Below are 16,353 nucleotides of genomic sequence, written 5' to 3'. Positions count from 1 at the left end.
CATTCATTATGATCATGGCTGATCCTCTATCTCAACGGTATATTCCCAACTCCATACCCCTTGATGCCCCCAATATCCAAAAAATTATCAATTTCTTTCTTGAATATACTCAGTGACCTGTCCTCCACAGCCTTCCATGGCAGAGAATTCCACAGATTGACCAGGTTAAAGAAATACAAGCAAGGACACTGAACAAAAGATGGCTGATAATGCAAAGTGACCACTTTCTGGAAAATCCTTATATGGATTATACGGACAGGCCTGTCCTGAGAGAACATGGAATGAAACAACGGAAAAGGTGTCATGGCCTTCTTCAAGCAGAGACACTTGAAAGGAAGATAGAAAAGATGCAAAAGACTGAACTCTAATCTCCTGTGGTTGCAGAGCCAAAAGACTGATTACCACATCTCAGCAGTCATTGAAATCCATCGCCTGATGATTTATCTCTCAAATGTGTAAAGTGGTCAGCAATGAAAGAAAACAGATTCTGGGTGCAAGACATGGTTTCTTTTCCCTTACAGGAATACACAGGGAAAAATGGGTTAAAAAGCTAGCTGCAGAGCAGTGCAGTGTGCTGCTGCTGTGCTGTGAGAGTGATAGCACAAGAAGAACAATTAGTCACCCTGAAATTGCAGGAAAAGTCTCTCTCTCTATTGCTGAAGGTAAAGCTCAGCAGAAGCCACAATCAAAAAGGCAATCGGATAGCTTCTTCAGCTATTCCACAGAACCAAGTGTCTCCAAACCAACAGCAAAACTGCCAAAGTCAGCTCTACCAGGACCACCCAACTTAGCAGCCACAACGTACAATCATCTAGGCCTCACAGGCAAGCCAAAGACTGATTCATATATCTTTAGCTTTTATTTGGAACCTTAACTTCTCATTTCTGATCTGTGTGTATATGTGTTGCATTTTTATTATTTTTCTTGGGTTCTTAGTAACTAATAAACTTTTACTTTCTTTGACTCAAGAAAGCCTAGTTAAACTGGTTCCTTCTGAGCATTTGGACCGGGAAAGGTATCTACGGCAAGGGGTGGGGGAAAGAGAGAAGAGGGATCCCTTTTAAATTAACCTTGCTGTGACCAGCCATGAGTGTTGAATAAAGAAGGGGAGCCAGCTCATCCCTCCTCACCCCGGAGCACAAAATTGGGGTCCCGTTTGGGAAATTAACAAATTGAGGACCGTACTAAGGATTGATTGAAACACTAGGAAAGCAGCAGGTAGGACAAAAAAAGATGGTCTTTCTCAGATCATCACTCCATCTATCAGAACTCTGACACTAGTCTACCAAGGATGGTGGGAACAGGAGGCAGCCATTCAGCCTTTTGGGATATTCCATTAAGGATGAACAGTCTCTTAACTCCATCTACACCGCCTGGCTTCATAACCCTTAATACTGGCACCTAACAAAACACTATCTCAGCTCTGAAATTTTCAGTTGACCACTAGCCTGAACATTTTTCTGGTGGGAGCGGAGGGGGAATATACGAGAGTTACGACCTGGCATTTGACTGCCTGGTTTGAAAATTACATTTTGTAATGGAAGACCAGGTCCAAGCACCTGAGTAAAACTGAAACCAGCTTTTACTTGCAGTGTACTTTCAAACTGCTCATTCACTGAGTAAAGGACAAAATTGGAGACAGTCAAATCTTAACATAAGATTATTCACAAAACAGCAAAAACACAGGCACAAACTCCAATTTCCTCCCTACACACAGGTGGAAACCAGTTCTTATATAATGTCCTAATCTTTCCCCAATTAGTAACAGTTGCTGTCACTTACAAATTAGAGCTTGCACTTCATTGTAGCAGGATTCCAACATGAACACTAGTGGGAGAGATCAAATTTCTCATCTGAACAGTGAGTCACAGAGTTTGATGCAGCAATGCTCTGCTGAAGTTGCTTCCACTTTATTTCACTTTTACAGGATGTGGGCTTTGCAGGCTGGGCCAGCATTTATTGCCCATTCCTAATTGCACTTGAGAAAGTGGTGGTAAGCTGCAGTCCATGTGGTGTAGGAACACCCACGGTGCTGTTAGGGAGGGAGATCCAGGATTTTGATCCAGCGACAGTGAAGGAATGTTGATATATTTCCAAGTCAGGATGGTGAGTGGCTTGGAGGGGAACTTCCAGGTGTTGGTGTTCCCATGTGTTTGCTGCCCTTGTCCTTCTAGATGGAAGTGGTTGTGGGTTTAGTAGAGGCCATAGATGATCACAGCAAAAATGGAGGATCACTCCAAGAGCAACACCAAGGAGTCTTGGTGAGCTTCTGTAGTGCATCTTGTAGATGGTACACACTGCTGCTACTGTTCATCAGTGGTGGAGGGAGAGAATGTTTGTGGACGTGATGCCAATCAAGCAGGCTGCTTTGTCCTGGATGGTGTCAAGCTTCTTGAGTGTTGTGGGAGCTGCACTTATCCAGGTAAGTGAAGAGTGTTCCTTCACACTCCTGACTTGTGCCTTGTAGATGGTGGACAGGTTTTGGGCAGTCAGGTGGTGAATTACATGGCGCAGGATTCCTAGCCTCTGACTTGCTCTTATAGCCACAGTATTTATATCACTGGTCCAAATCAGTTTCTGGTCAATGGTCACCCCTAGGATGTTGATAGTGGGGGTTTCAGTGATGATAATGCCATTGAACATCAAGGGGCAATGGTTAGATTCTCACTTGTTGGAGATGTTCATTGCCTGGCACTTATGTGGCACGAATGTTATTTGCCAACTTGTCAGCCCAAGTCTGGATATTGTCCAGGTCTTGCTGCATTTGGACATGGACTGCTTCAGTAACTGAGGAGTCATGAATGGTGCTGAACATTGTGCAAATCATCAGCGAAGGTCATTGACGAAGCAGCTGAATAGGGTTGGGCCTAGAATACTCACACAGTTCAGTTCTAAATAGTTTCAGACAACATTACCTGAGAATGCATCTCCTATCCTGAAGTGCTCTTCAGGCCTCAACATCCAATCACAGTAACCAGAGCTTGTTCACGCTTTTGGATACTTCCCTCGGCAATTTGCATGGTGATTAATGTAGCTTTCTGAAACAAGTGATGCTGCTATCAGGATTATGAATGATGTGCCAGGTCCAGGCCATTCATAAAGTAGCCAAAGCTCCAGTGTTTTTATAGATGGATAATGTGCCACACAGTCATTGTGCTCTGCTGAAATTCAAAGTCAGTAAGGAAGATAATGAACCACTCGTCATTTTAACCAAAGAGTGAAAACGTCAAGATTAAACTCATGTTCACATATTCAAAACAGAAGCCAAAGAAGTTTGTGATTAACTCCACTGAATGTTCCTTAAAATATGAGGCTGCAGTTGAAGAAAGCTAGTCATATTCATTTCATAAACTCAGGTTCAAAAGTTTATTACCAGAAACATAACGTAGAGGCCATAGATGATCACAGCAAAAATGGAGGATCACTCCAAGAGCAACACCATCCGAATTGGAGTTAAATTTTGAGCTGAAATTTGCCATGGTTACGAGTCCTTTTGAAAAGCAATGAAATACGGTGTTTGTGCTTCTCCAGTGACACATTAGGTCTATTTTTATGGCAGAACAACAGTGCTTTGTTGTGTTGGTTGATTTGATCAACATAAAGGATTGCTCCATGATTTACTACAGCATACTGTCCCTGAAGGGTTTCTCTGATGAATAGTGCAGTAATCGCTCAAGACTATCAGCTCCCAATTGATGTTGGGAGCTCTGATGACAAAGAGCAGGAGGCAAATCTCAATGTTTCCTGTGGTTGAGGACTCCTAAAATTCTTACCCATAAATGCTGCTCGTGCCCTGGATTTCAAGCTGATTTTGAGGACATCCCAATTGTGAGCTTCAGGTACTCAACTAAAAATTGCTCAAAGGAACATTTCTCTAGGCATAGTGAGGAAAGCGAAATCCCAGCAAAGATAACCCCACAATTAAATGACAGAACTTGAGGATGGGAAGAAAGAAGGATGGATCAACTATTTCTTATGTGAGATTTAAGTCTTTTTGTCATTTTTTCACAGGATCTGGGCATTGCCGGCTAGGTCAGCATTTACTGTCTGTCCCTAATTACCCTCAAGAAGGTGGTGGTGAGCCGCTGCAGTCCATGTCGTGTAGGTACACCCACAGTGCCGTCAGGGAGGGATTCCAGGATTTTGACCCAGCGACAGTGAAGGAATGGCAGCATATTTCCAAGTCACAATGGTGACTGGTTTGGAGGGGAACCTTCAGGTGGTGGTGTTCCCATGTGTCTTTTGCCCTTGTCCTTCTAAGTGGTAGAGGTCACGGGTTTGGAAGGTGTTGTCTAAGGAGACATGTTGAGTTGCTGCAGTACATCTTGTAGATGGTACACACAGCTGCCACTGTGCGTCAGAGGTGGAGGGAGTGGACATTTAAGGTTGTGGATGGTGTGCCAATCAAGCAGGCTGCTTTGCCCTGGATGGTGTTGAGCTTCTTGATTCTTGTTCAAGCTGCACTCACCTAGGCAAGTGAGTATTCCATCACAATTTTAAAGTTTAAGAAAAAGGATTTGGTAGTTAGATACCCTCCAATCTGAAAGAACAATAGATTTTATTTAAAAAGTAACCTTGAGTTAATGCAACATACTTAACGAGATGAAACATTTCCTTTGCAATGGTTATATAACAGCATTAACCTACTGGGTAGTGAGAGATTCCAGATGATATCTCAATTATACCTGTGCAAAACAGAATCAGGTTGGCACAAACAGCTCACAATGGTGTTGAAGTTTGCAAAGCATACAAGGCAAGAGTGCGGAGTAGAGCAAGATCTTCACTTTGAATGAAAAGGATTTAAGGCAGTGGTAGTATTTCAAGCACCTCAATCACCTTGTATCGCAAGTGGAATTCTCATTTAGTTGTACAACCACACCAGCAGCAAAATGCTGCAGGAATTACTTTGAGAGGACAACAAACTCATTTTCTAATCTCCATTTATGAGGCAAGGGGTGGTGGGCTGTCATATCGCTGCAAGGCAAGAGAAAAATTGGAAGACAAGTGACTGATTTATCATTCCCAGTCAAGGTGCCAGGGAACAAATCACCCATGTTCTCTTCCCTGGGAGGGGAGGGGGTTTTGCAAAGACAGTGGGATTATTTTCCCAGTGTGCAACTCTGAAAAGCACTCGGGCTGGGATGAGCAGATAAACGGGCGATTACTTTGCACTGTAAGTATATAGCCTTTTAACGGTGCTGCTACCTTGTAGACTTGACCTCCTGAACTGCTCTCGATTATCAGGGAGGAGTTTTCCCAAAGCATTTCCCCTTCTGGCCCTGGGTTTTTCTGTCTCACCCAGGAGGTTACATGACTGCAGTGAGAGAGGGGATGGGTAGTGAAATATGCCACAGCCGTCATAGCACGGAGCAGGTTTGAGGCACTGGATCAGTTTCCTTTCCTTCAAGTCAATTTCCTACATTGACACAACTGGTGCCTGGGTCCAAGGAGAGGAGAGCCACAATAACCACCCTGTGTCGCTCTCCAATCTTCCCTTTAAAACATGCTCACGGGCTGCCCTAGGCCACAGGGGCAGGCAGCTCCAACACAGAACCACAGTGAGTCTCCAATGCCTGTGAATCATGGCCATTTAGATAATTGTCACGGGATGGGCAATAACCAAGACCAAGGTGTTAAAGAGTCAAAGACTGCACAATAATGTAAAAGTGCTTATGTGAATCTTTTAAGTAAAAGACTTGCTCTGATAAAGCATCATGACATCCCAAAGAGCTTCACAGCCAGTGACCTACTTTTGAAGTTGTCACTGTGGTAATGTAGGAAATGCAACAGCCAATTTGCACACAGCAAGCTCTCTCAAAAAGCAATGTGATAATGACCAGGTAGCCTGTTTTACATGATCAAAACAGAAAATGCTGGAAAATCTCAGCAGTTCTGGCAGGATCTGTGGAGAAACAGAGTTAACGTTTCGAGTCCATATGACTCTTCAGAGCTTCCATTACCCCTGACATCATGAGCTTTTATTTTCCACACTAACCTTTGATGTGGCACCTTATCAAAGGCCTTCTGGAAATCTAAGTACATCCACCGGTTCCCCTTTATCCACAGCACATGTTGCCTCAAAACAAATCCAATAAATTGCCTAAACATGATTTCCCTTTCACAAAACCACGCTGACTCTGCCTGATTACCTTGGATTTATCTAAGTGCCCTGCTATCACGTCTTTAATAATAGCTTCTAACATTTTCCTTATGGCAGATGTTAAGCTAACTGGCCTGTAGTTTCCTGCTTTCTGTCTCCCTTTTTATTTTAAAGAGTTACATTCATATTTTCCAATCTAAGGGAACCTTCCCCAAATTTAGGGAATTTTGGAAAATTAAAACCAATGCATCAACTATCTCACTAGCCACTTCTTTTGAGACCCTAGGATGAAGTCTATCAAGACCAGTTGACTTGTCAAGGCTGCAGCTCCAACAATTTACTCAGTACCTCTTCCCTGCAGATTGTAATTTTGAGTTCCTCCCCCCCATTTCCTCATTTACAGCTATTTCTGGGATGTTATTAGTATCCTGTATAGTGAAGACTGATGCAAAATACCTGTTCAATCCATCTGCCATCTCCTTATTTTCCATTATTAATTCCCCAGATTTACTTTCTGTAGGACCAAGGCTCAATTTCTGTTTCCTTTTTAAAATATCTATAAAAACTCTTACTGTTTTTATAATTCTAGCTAGCTTTCTCTTGTACTCTAAATTTTCCCTCCTTAATCATCTTTTGGTCATTCTTTGCTATTCTTTATACTCTGTCTCCTGACCTGCCAGCTATCCATACCCAATTATATGCTCTCTCTTTAAGTTTGAGACTAACTTTAACTTTGTTAGTTAACTATGGATGGTAGGTCTTCCCCTTGGAATTTTTCGCTCATCGAGATGTACCTGTCGAACAATGGAAAATGAAGTAAAACTCTTTGCGAAGCGCACTTGTGTCATCTGATGTTGCCATTCAATGGCAAAGATCTAGTTTGAGCCAGTGATATTCTGATGATATGTTAAACTGTTCTTCCAGCATAGCATACACTTTCAAACTCAATTTTTGGAACCTAAAGGTGGGAAGAAATTCGCAGGCCATCCGACATCAAATTTCGGTTTTGTTTAATTTAATAGAAGGTTAATTCCGTTGCTGTACTTTTTTAAAGGTAGGGCACTTTCTTCAATGATAGCAGTTTGCGTTTGCACAGCTAAAGTGGCCTTCTAGAAATTTGGGCAGAGGGATCCTGGAAGTGTCTCAACATTTGCAGGAGCATCCCCTACCCCAAAGAAAAAGACATGAAAACTCCTGGGTTATGAAGGGTCAAACATTCCTGCTGCGCTGTACATTTTAAAAAATTATTTGGAGCTGCTTCCCACCTCACGTTCCAGGAACTTACTCGCTGAAGTCTTTTACAGTGTAGCTCCTGATGCATTCCATCTCCCAGCGCAGCTGAGTTCACTTCCAGTTGATATTAAATATTCTTCAGCCAGCCCGATCTTGGAGAGGTCCAACAGCTGCTTTGGGGTATTCTCTGAACCATGAAAGCGAGTGGAGCCCATGTGGACCTCTTCAGCGTTTTACAGCCTGCAAGGCATTTCAACTCAAGTGTCCCACAGAAGAGACGGTCAGATGATTAATACTACACTCTAATTTTGCAATGCTTTGAAGAAGTCCACCATGGTTGATCTCCTAAAGGCAGCAACCGTTGCAGCACAAGGGACAGACAGCAGCGTCTCAATCAATGTATGAGAAGACGAGTGATTTTAAAATTCTCATCCTTCTTAGCAAATCCCTTCATGCCGCCACCCCCAACCCGCCTGTATAACCTCCTCCCTTTGAGGTTGTTGCTCTCCTCCCATTCTGACCTCTTACGCATCAGTCTTTCATCACTGTGCCTTCAGCTGCCTGGGCCCTAAGTTCTGAACCACGCTCCCTTTAAGATACTCCTTAAAAGCTCTCTCTTTGACCAAGCATTTGGTCACCTGACCTAATATCACATGTGGCTCATTATCAAATGTGGTTCAATAATCGTTCTTGCAAAGCACTTTGGGATAACTTACTGCATGAAAGGTGCTATATAAATGCAAGTTTTTACCTTTTTGGTAGCAACAACAGTAACCAATATAGTACACCAAGTGTTAAACATTTTACATCTATGCAGTCCTCCTTTTCCGTTGTAACTTCCAATAGCCTTTATTTGCCATGATCTGATGTTGCATAGCCGAGGGTTTGACAAAAGTAGATGCTGAGAGGTTAATTCCCCTGACTGGGGAGTCTGGATCATAGTATCTGGACCAGGGGTTGGCTATTTTGGACTGAGACAGGGAGAAATTTCTGCACTCCGTGGGTTGCGAATCTTTGCAATTCTCTACCCCAGAAAGCTGTCGATGATCAGATGCTGAGTATAGTCAAGACAAAGAGCAAAAGATTGTTGATAGCAGAAGAAAGCAAGGGATCTGGGGATAGGGAAGGAAAGTGGAGATGATACAGAAGTTCAACCATGATCTTATTCAATGATGGAGCAGGGTCGAAGGGCTGCAATTCCTTACTTTCTGAAGCATCTGATCTGGCAATCATTGATCTCCCCAACATCCACTTAAAAGCTTGAAATGTGGTAAATTGGTCAGTATTCAGAGCAATTGAGACTTCACTGAATACGCACCTGGTGTTGCTTCTAATTAAATAGTATCTTTGCACCCTGAGGTAACACTTTTTGTGGTATTGTGATAAACATCTGACCACTGCCCTGCCTTTAAGAACCTCCTGCCCTGCAAGAGGTTATGGAAAGTTTCTGTGCAGCCAGCTGGATTATGCTCCTGTTATAATTCCCCTCATTACCCAAACATTCTCCATGGGATCAGATCCAAAAAACACATTGGTTCAAAGAAATTTCACTCTGGTTGAAAGAAATTACATTTATGCATTAATGCATAAACCATTAGTTGAATTAAATTAATTTTTTTTTAAACATTTCAGTTTCCATCTGTCTCTTTAAATTGGAACTTAAATTGACTCTGTATAATGGACAGCTGGAAATAGGCTCTTCCCCCCAACATGATGGAATCAGCCTGTTAAAGGCCCTCATAAGCATTCCGGATACAAGCGTAATTGGACTGACGATGAGCAGTATGAATAAAATGGGTCCGCAGCCCGTAAGGAAATGACCACATGCCTGCAGGAGGGCCCAGGCTTTACTGCCGGCTGTCCAATTCCACCACTGCACTCACGTAACATTTACAAGGTAGAAACAGGCCACTTGGCTCAACTGGGCCACGGCGTTGTTTATGCTGCACACAAGTCTCCTCCCACCCCTTTTTATCCAACTCCAACATTTGTCCCTTCTATTCCTTCCTACCTCCCTCCTGCCCGTATTTATCTAGCTTCCCCCTTAAATGCATTTTCGCTATCCAGCTCAACTACTCCCTGTGGTAGAGAGTTCCACATTCTAACCTTTCTGTGAGTGAAGTGTTCCTGAATTCTCTCTCAGTGACCAGCTTAGATTTATGACTTATATCCAAATTCCACCAATATTCCTGATATCACCAGAGACAAAATGGCCATTAAGCAGTCAAACCCAAAAAGGTTATAAGTCCTGAAAACAGAAGATAGTCCAACAAGATGCCACAGTCATAAGTGCCACTGCAATGATCGATTAGTGCACAAGAGTCCTAGATCTCATCATTAACAAACTTCATACGTTTAGAAAATGTCCCAAGGACATTCAGCAGCATAATGCTATTACTGCTACTTAATCACCTTGAATCCAACACTGAAATCCTGAAGAGAGGACATGGGAGTCTAATTAGATTGCTGCTTCGATAATTCTTAATTTAACATCTAAAATAATCCAAGTCACTCAATTGATAACTCTGGTTAATAGCTGCATGCAGTGTCATAATGTAGATCAAGGAGGGTAGTATTGAGTAATCAGGTTGGTTCGGGCCAACTGGTCTCCTTCTGCACTGTAACGATTCTGTGATTCTGTTAGACCTTTGAAAGCAAACCAGCAAGCAGTTAAGACGAGTAAGATTGAAAATAATCCAGTAAAACGTACTTGAGAGTTTTGCTGGCCTCTTCTGACAATCAGGTAGTGTTTATATTAGCTTTATTATTGTAAGCATTCTTCTGAAAGCACACTCAAAATGGTTCTGGAGTTCCAGGTTGATGAACAGCATTAATATTTGATATCAGTTATTTTCAAACAGCACTTGCTAAAGCAAGCAATTATAAGTTGGCCAACTACAGACTCATTATGAAAACAAATCAGTTTCTCCTCTTGGAGTCACTATTCTGTTCAAGCTATTCTGCTTCCCACCCCACCCCACCCCCCCCATCCACCCAGTAAGGAGGTCAAATGGCTTCTGAATGGAAAGCCACGGCCTTATTCTGTTCTGCATTTAGATAAGTGGAGGCTGGTTAGCTCAGTTGACTAGATGGAATCCCCATGGTTCAGGTTAATGCCAACAATACAAGTTCAATTCCTGTTCCAGCGGAGGTAGATCTGGACCTTGCCTGAGTGTGGGAGGCAAGGTCAAACCGTCACCGACAAAAACTACCAACAAAGCAGCTCAGGATGAGCCAAGGACCTGTCTTAGGGCAGAACACAGAGTGGATTGGGATTTAGGAAGTGCAACGCAGGTATAGCACTAACCCTGGTGATGTGGAATGCCCACCATATCTCCCGTCTTTCACAGGGTAACAGTTTTCATTTAACATAAAAACAAGTCCTAAAGGGATGGTGGTGTAATCAATTTTCAAAAATAAAGACACTAAGCCAGAAGAGAAGGATGTTAAGGAGGGTTTGCCAAAAACTCAGATGAAGAGTTGGAAATGAATCTCAAAATCTTTAAGTAAGCTCTTAAAGCAGAGGGACTGGGGAGAGGATTGGGAGAGGAATTCCAGAGCTTGGAACCTGGGCATCAAATGGCAATGATCGGGCATAACAAAGGCGTGGTTGGAGGAACTGCAACTTCCCAGGATAGAGGGCGGGACCAGGAGTGGTTTTAGGGCTGAAGGATAAGAAAGAAAAGGAAGCTTCACTAATGAGTGAAGTATTGCGCCCCCAACACCCCCTTGTCATGGTAGGGGAGTGACAGCCAAGGTGTCAATAGCCATTGTAAAGTTTTGTGGCAAGGACAGAAAAATGTCTCACTGTTAAATACTTAAGCTTAATTACCATCACAGATTTACGTGTGAGTGAAATATGGTGCACAGAAGCAGAAACACATAAGGCAAAATACTAATGGCACAGAATCCGTGCGTTGGAATCAGTCTGCAAAAGCTTCATAAACTTTTCACTAAGTAATTACTGAAAAAAAACTCTTCCTAAATTAATTAGCTGAGCCTTTGCCTTGCTTGGTATACAGTCCGTATTCTTTCGAGATAGGTGTAGACATATTGAGACAAATGTGCTCAAAAACTGTAGTATGTTTGCACACTATTATTAATCAACTGTGATCAAGGAATCATCTGAAAGATAATTACTAGAAAGCTGGAAGTAAAAACATTCACATAACGCCCTCCAATTCCACTGAGATTAAAGCCTTTATTTCATCAATTTCTGATGACAGGCCACTGGTTTTCGCTCACCGTCTCCTGTTTCTATCGTAAGCCCAGATTTCAGAAATTGTGGAACCCAAGACAATTGTTCCTACTTTTAGTCACAGTCACCACCACTGAACAAGCAATGTCACCAGTGGTAGATTACGCAAACTGATGCGAAAAATTGCAACTTCTTTTGTCATGAGGAGCAGCTGAGGCAAGAGGTCAGTGCTTCTTTTAAAAAAGGAAATAAGAGGTGGATAAATATTTCATTTTGAGGCCATGGGGTGAGAGCAGAGCAGTGGCATTAACTTTGTATTGCTCTAGCCAAGTACCAGCACAGACATAATGGGCTGAGTGGCCTCATCCTTAAACGTCCATGGCTTCATGGAGTTGGTGACATCTGCTTCAGATATCTCCCAGGAACGAAGCAAATACCTTGTCAACCAAGATTCATCATAACCAGTCCAGTGAATTACAGAATATCCTGGAAGATGACTATTGCTGAAAACTCAGCAAATGCAGCAACACATTTTGTTTTGTCATGTTCTGACTAATGGTGCATTCTGCAATATTTTTGTATACGGATCAAGGATAATGGTTTTCAAACCAACACTTGGTTTCAATTTAAGTGGAATCTTCAAGCTCTGTTTCACACTAAGTATAGCCTGTTACATTCCATTCTAGACAGCTCAATCTCTGCTACGTCTATTCTGGTGAGACAAGATGTTTCAATTCAAAACAAAAAAAACTTTAACCCCAATTTTTCAGAAAAGTGCCAAGAAATGCCAGAGTGACAGATTCTCCAGCGGAGAGCTTGCCAGATGCAATGTTTGAAAAAGAGGAAATATATATGGGAAGGAAGGAATTCGGAGTTCCAAAAACTCAGGAATTTGGGATAAGAGTTAAAGGTTCCTCCAAATCAACAATTCCAAGCTTTTCCTTGCAGAATTAGCCATAAATGTAACATGCACCAGACGGCGAGTTACCCCTGTCTGCTCAAATTTGTCATGCAGTCATGTACTGTGTTTGTCAAGGCTCCTTTGCATATAGTGCTATGGGCCCTTTTTTGTCCACCCAAGAGGACAGGACAAGGCCTTAGTTTAACAACTCATCTGAAAACCAGCATCCCCGACAATGCAACACTCTCTCAATGCCTCGCTGGAGTGTCAACCTTAATTCCTGTAAACACACAAACTTCTGACTCCGAAGTGGAGTGTACTGGCACGGAATCAAACCGAATCATGGACTGCAGCATTCTATTGGATGAATCTTCAGATGTGCTGACTGCAACATTTTAACTGAAGACTTACCTAAAGCGCTGTTATCATTTAACGGGGTAAGTATTTATTGAAATGACAGTAGTTACACCATGTTAAACAATAAGAAAAATTTTATTGGTTTATTTTAATAATCGGAAATAATGAATCCACTGATGATCAAGGGAGTCTCTCCTTTAATTCTAAGTCGATGCTATTGAGCAACAGGGATACTTAACATGGGGTGATAATTGTGACTGCCAAAAGTACTTGTGTTTAAATTGTGTCTTATTGTGTGGCACAGAAGGGCTCTTCAAGGACTCTGAACCATGCAGTACAACTGTAAGACACAAAAGCACCACAGCTGAATAAGGTGATGCAGGGATACCATTTTAAAAGTTAACACTTCTGCAGCACAGATTCATGAGGCAAGGGTGCATCCCTGGGAAGTGGAGAGCGGAAGTCAGAATGGTTAAGATAATCGTCAGATCTGAAAATTGGTTTCACTGATCTCTGAATTCCTGATACTTGCCTCATTGCATGAAGCATATGCTGGGAGCACTAAACCAGAAAAATTGACTTAGTAATGTCTGAATTGAGGACAATAAAAACTAATTTCATTCTCAGTTTGGAACCTCTACCAGAGCTTGCAAAATAATTCCCAAGCAATATTATTCTTTGTAATGTATTATGGATGTGAGAGATGTGGTAAAATCCCTGATCGGATAATGTCACCACTGTTTGTACTGAAGGAATATTACACAACATTAAATAGAATGTCAACCACTTCCCAACTGGAGTCTAAAGGACAAGACAATAAATCTCTGCAGCTTGAACCCTGCAATCTAAACCACGTTATTAAAAAAAACGAGCAAAAATCCAACACCTAGACATCCAATATTCCAGGGAGAGGGAGGAAGTTAGATCAGATGGGAATTATATCAAATGATATACTATCAGCACACAAATACATTGCTGTTGCTTTTATGAATGAAAACAACATTCGACATGTCTTTTTATACGCCAATCCTTGCCTGTCTGAACTTGGTTTAGAACTAATCCAATGGTTGGTTAGACGCCTTGGCAAAGACTAAAGGAACCATTCACATCATAATTAGGAAGTAGCTGCATAAAAACCATCTCTCAATCACTACTGAAAAGAGGTCACCTATCAGAGGGAAGTATAGAATTTCTCTTAAAACAGCGGTATCCAAGATTGAGCTGAGGACTGGACTTTCCAAGAACAGTGTGAGAGGTGCAAATGACTATGCAGCACCATGAGCTACACTGGACAAAAAATGAAAGACCCAAACATGAAGTGAACCTGCTCAACTTGCCCCAACTCCATTCAATGGCATAACCATCACTGAATCCCCCACAATCAACATCTTGGGGGTTACCATTGACCAGAAACTGAGCTGGACTAGCCATATAAATATTGTGGCTACAAGAGCAGGTCAGAGGCTAGGAATCCTGCGGCGAGTAACTCACCTCCTGACTGCCCAAAGCCTGTCAACAAGGCACAAGTCAGGAGTGTGTTGGAATGCTCTCCACTTGCCTGGATCTGTTGCACAACACCCAAGAGCCTGGACACCGTCCAGGACAAAAGCAGCCTACTTGACTGGCACCCCTACCACTAGCATTCACTCCATCCACCACCGACGAACAGTGTGTACCATCTACAAGATGCACCACAGAAACTGACCAGGACTCCATAGGTGGCACCTTCCAAACCCACGACTGCTACCATCTAGAAGGACAAAGGCAGCAGGTAGATGGGAACACCACCGCCTGGAAGCTCCCCTCCAGGCCACACACCATCAATTATGAGGGGCATAGAAAGGATAGAGAGGATGGAACTTTTCCCCTTGGTGGAGGGATTAATAACCAGGGGGCATAGATTTAAGGTAAGGGGTTGGAAGGTTTAGAGGGGATGTGAAGAAGAATTTCCTCACCTGGGGTGTGGTGGGAATCTGGAACTCATTGCCTGAAAGGATGGAAGAAGCATAAATCCTCAAAACGTTTAAGAAGTGTTTGGATATGCACTTGCGAGCCATGGCATACAAGGCTATAGGCCTAGTGCCAGAAAATGGGATTAGAATAGTTAGGTACCTGTTTGACCAGCGCAGACTCGATGGGCCGAAGGGCCTTTTTCTGTGCTGTAAGCCTCTATGACCATCCTAACTTGGAAATATATCGCTGTTGCTTCAATGTTGCTGGGTCAAAATCCTGGAACTCCATTCCTAACAGCATCATGGGGGTACCTACACCACATGGACTGCAGCAATTCAAGAAGACAGCTCACCACCATCTTCTCAAGGGCAATTAGGGATGGGCAATAAATGCTGGCCTGGCCAGCAACTCCCACATTGTGTAAATGAATATTAAAAAGATCACCATTCCTCCATTATTTGATCTTCTTCCCAAGCTGACTTGCTTCACTTTCCTCCTCAGCAACAAGGGGACTGGGAGAACATGATTCAGCTTGGAGGTAAAAGTTGGTCACGATTCACCAGACCCAAGAACCAGAAGCAATATGAGGCAGTTTTACACTTTACACGAGTGGTTAGGATTCAGATGCCCTACAGCGTTCAATACTAGCTTTCAAAAGGGAACTGGATAAGTTCTTCAGAGAGATGGGGAAAGAGCAGGAGACTAACTGGACAGCTCTTCAAAAGAGCTGACACAGTCTCAATGGGCTGAATAGCCTCCTTCTGTGCTATTCTATGAACATGACGCTGCTTACCAATGCTAAAATTATCCTTGTGCACAATAGGGAATGAGCAGGATCTTCATGGGATCCCGTCATTTGGGACATCGCTGCTTTATAAAGCATTTATTATTTCACTGGAGAGCGGACGAGAGACGTGTGCCCATTTGTTCTGGGTTACAAGGTTCGAATATGGCAAAGAGAAAAACACCGGCCCTCAGTTTGAAGATTCTTCCCTTATGAAGATGACAGATTACTTGACAAATATCGTCCAAGCGAGCCTTGCAGTTCAACCACACTAATACACAAAACAGGACGATGAACCTGGAGGTCGTGTATATTAATTTTGCAGATTTATAACCAATTCAGTCATGGCTGGGGGAGCTCCTTTTCTTTCCAAAACGCATACTTGAAGGTCACGTCCTCGGCAAGTTGCGATGAACATTAACTAAAGCTTCACTTTATCAACCTTCAGTATTTCTACATTACAATTAGATATCATCACAAGAGCTGCATTTACAGACCGACATCACAACTATATTTGTACCCTCAGCACTAGCAGCATCTCGAGTGCACATTCTTTATGAAACACAAGAAATAAATAGCAATGCCGAAGGCAACATTCCACCTCAGAATTAATAATCTTTTTGTTTCAAAGTGGCCAACGTGTCTCCCACGTACAATTTGTTAGATATAATACAACTTTCCATCTGACTCTTCAGATTTACAAAGCTTGGTTTTGTTTTTAAAATGGTAGAAATTAATTTCTTTTGTTCCCTTCAGTTAGACATTGCTGGTAAATAATGAATGAAACACAGACATTTTAAAACTATTTATGTTGCACATACACAAAG

At 42.4% G+C, this 16,353-nt stretch overlaps 1 protein-coding gene across 1 annotated transcript in view; it reads right to left on the bottom strand.

The window, feature by feature from the left end:
* The window catches only part of cdh23 (cadherin-related 23), a 704,187-nt gene that overhangs the window by 622,786 nt on the left and 65,048 nt on the right, over positions 1–16,353 (bottom strand). The window lies entirely within an intron of this gene.

Source organism: Carcharodon carcharias, chromosome 28 (genome assembly GCF_017639515.1).
Source record: "Carcharodon carcharias isolate sCarCar2 chromosome 28, sCarCar2.pri, whole genome shotgun sequence".
Lineage (NCBI taxonomy): Eukaryota > Metazoa > Chordata > Chondrichthyes > Lamniformes > Lamnidae > Carcharodon > Carcharodon carcharias.
The sequence above is the reverse complement of the archived record's forward strand: the minus strand, read 5'-3'. Positions and strand labels throughout refer to the sequence as shown.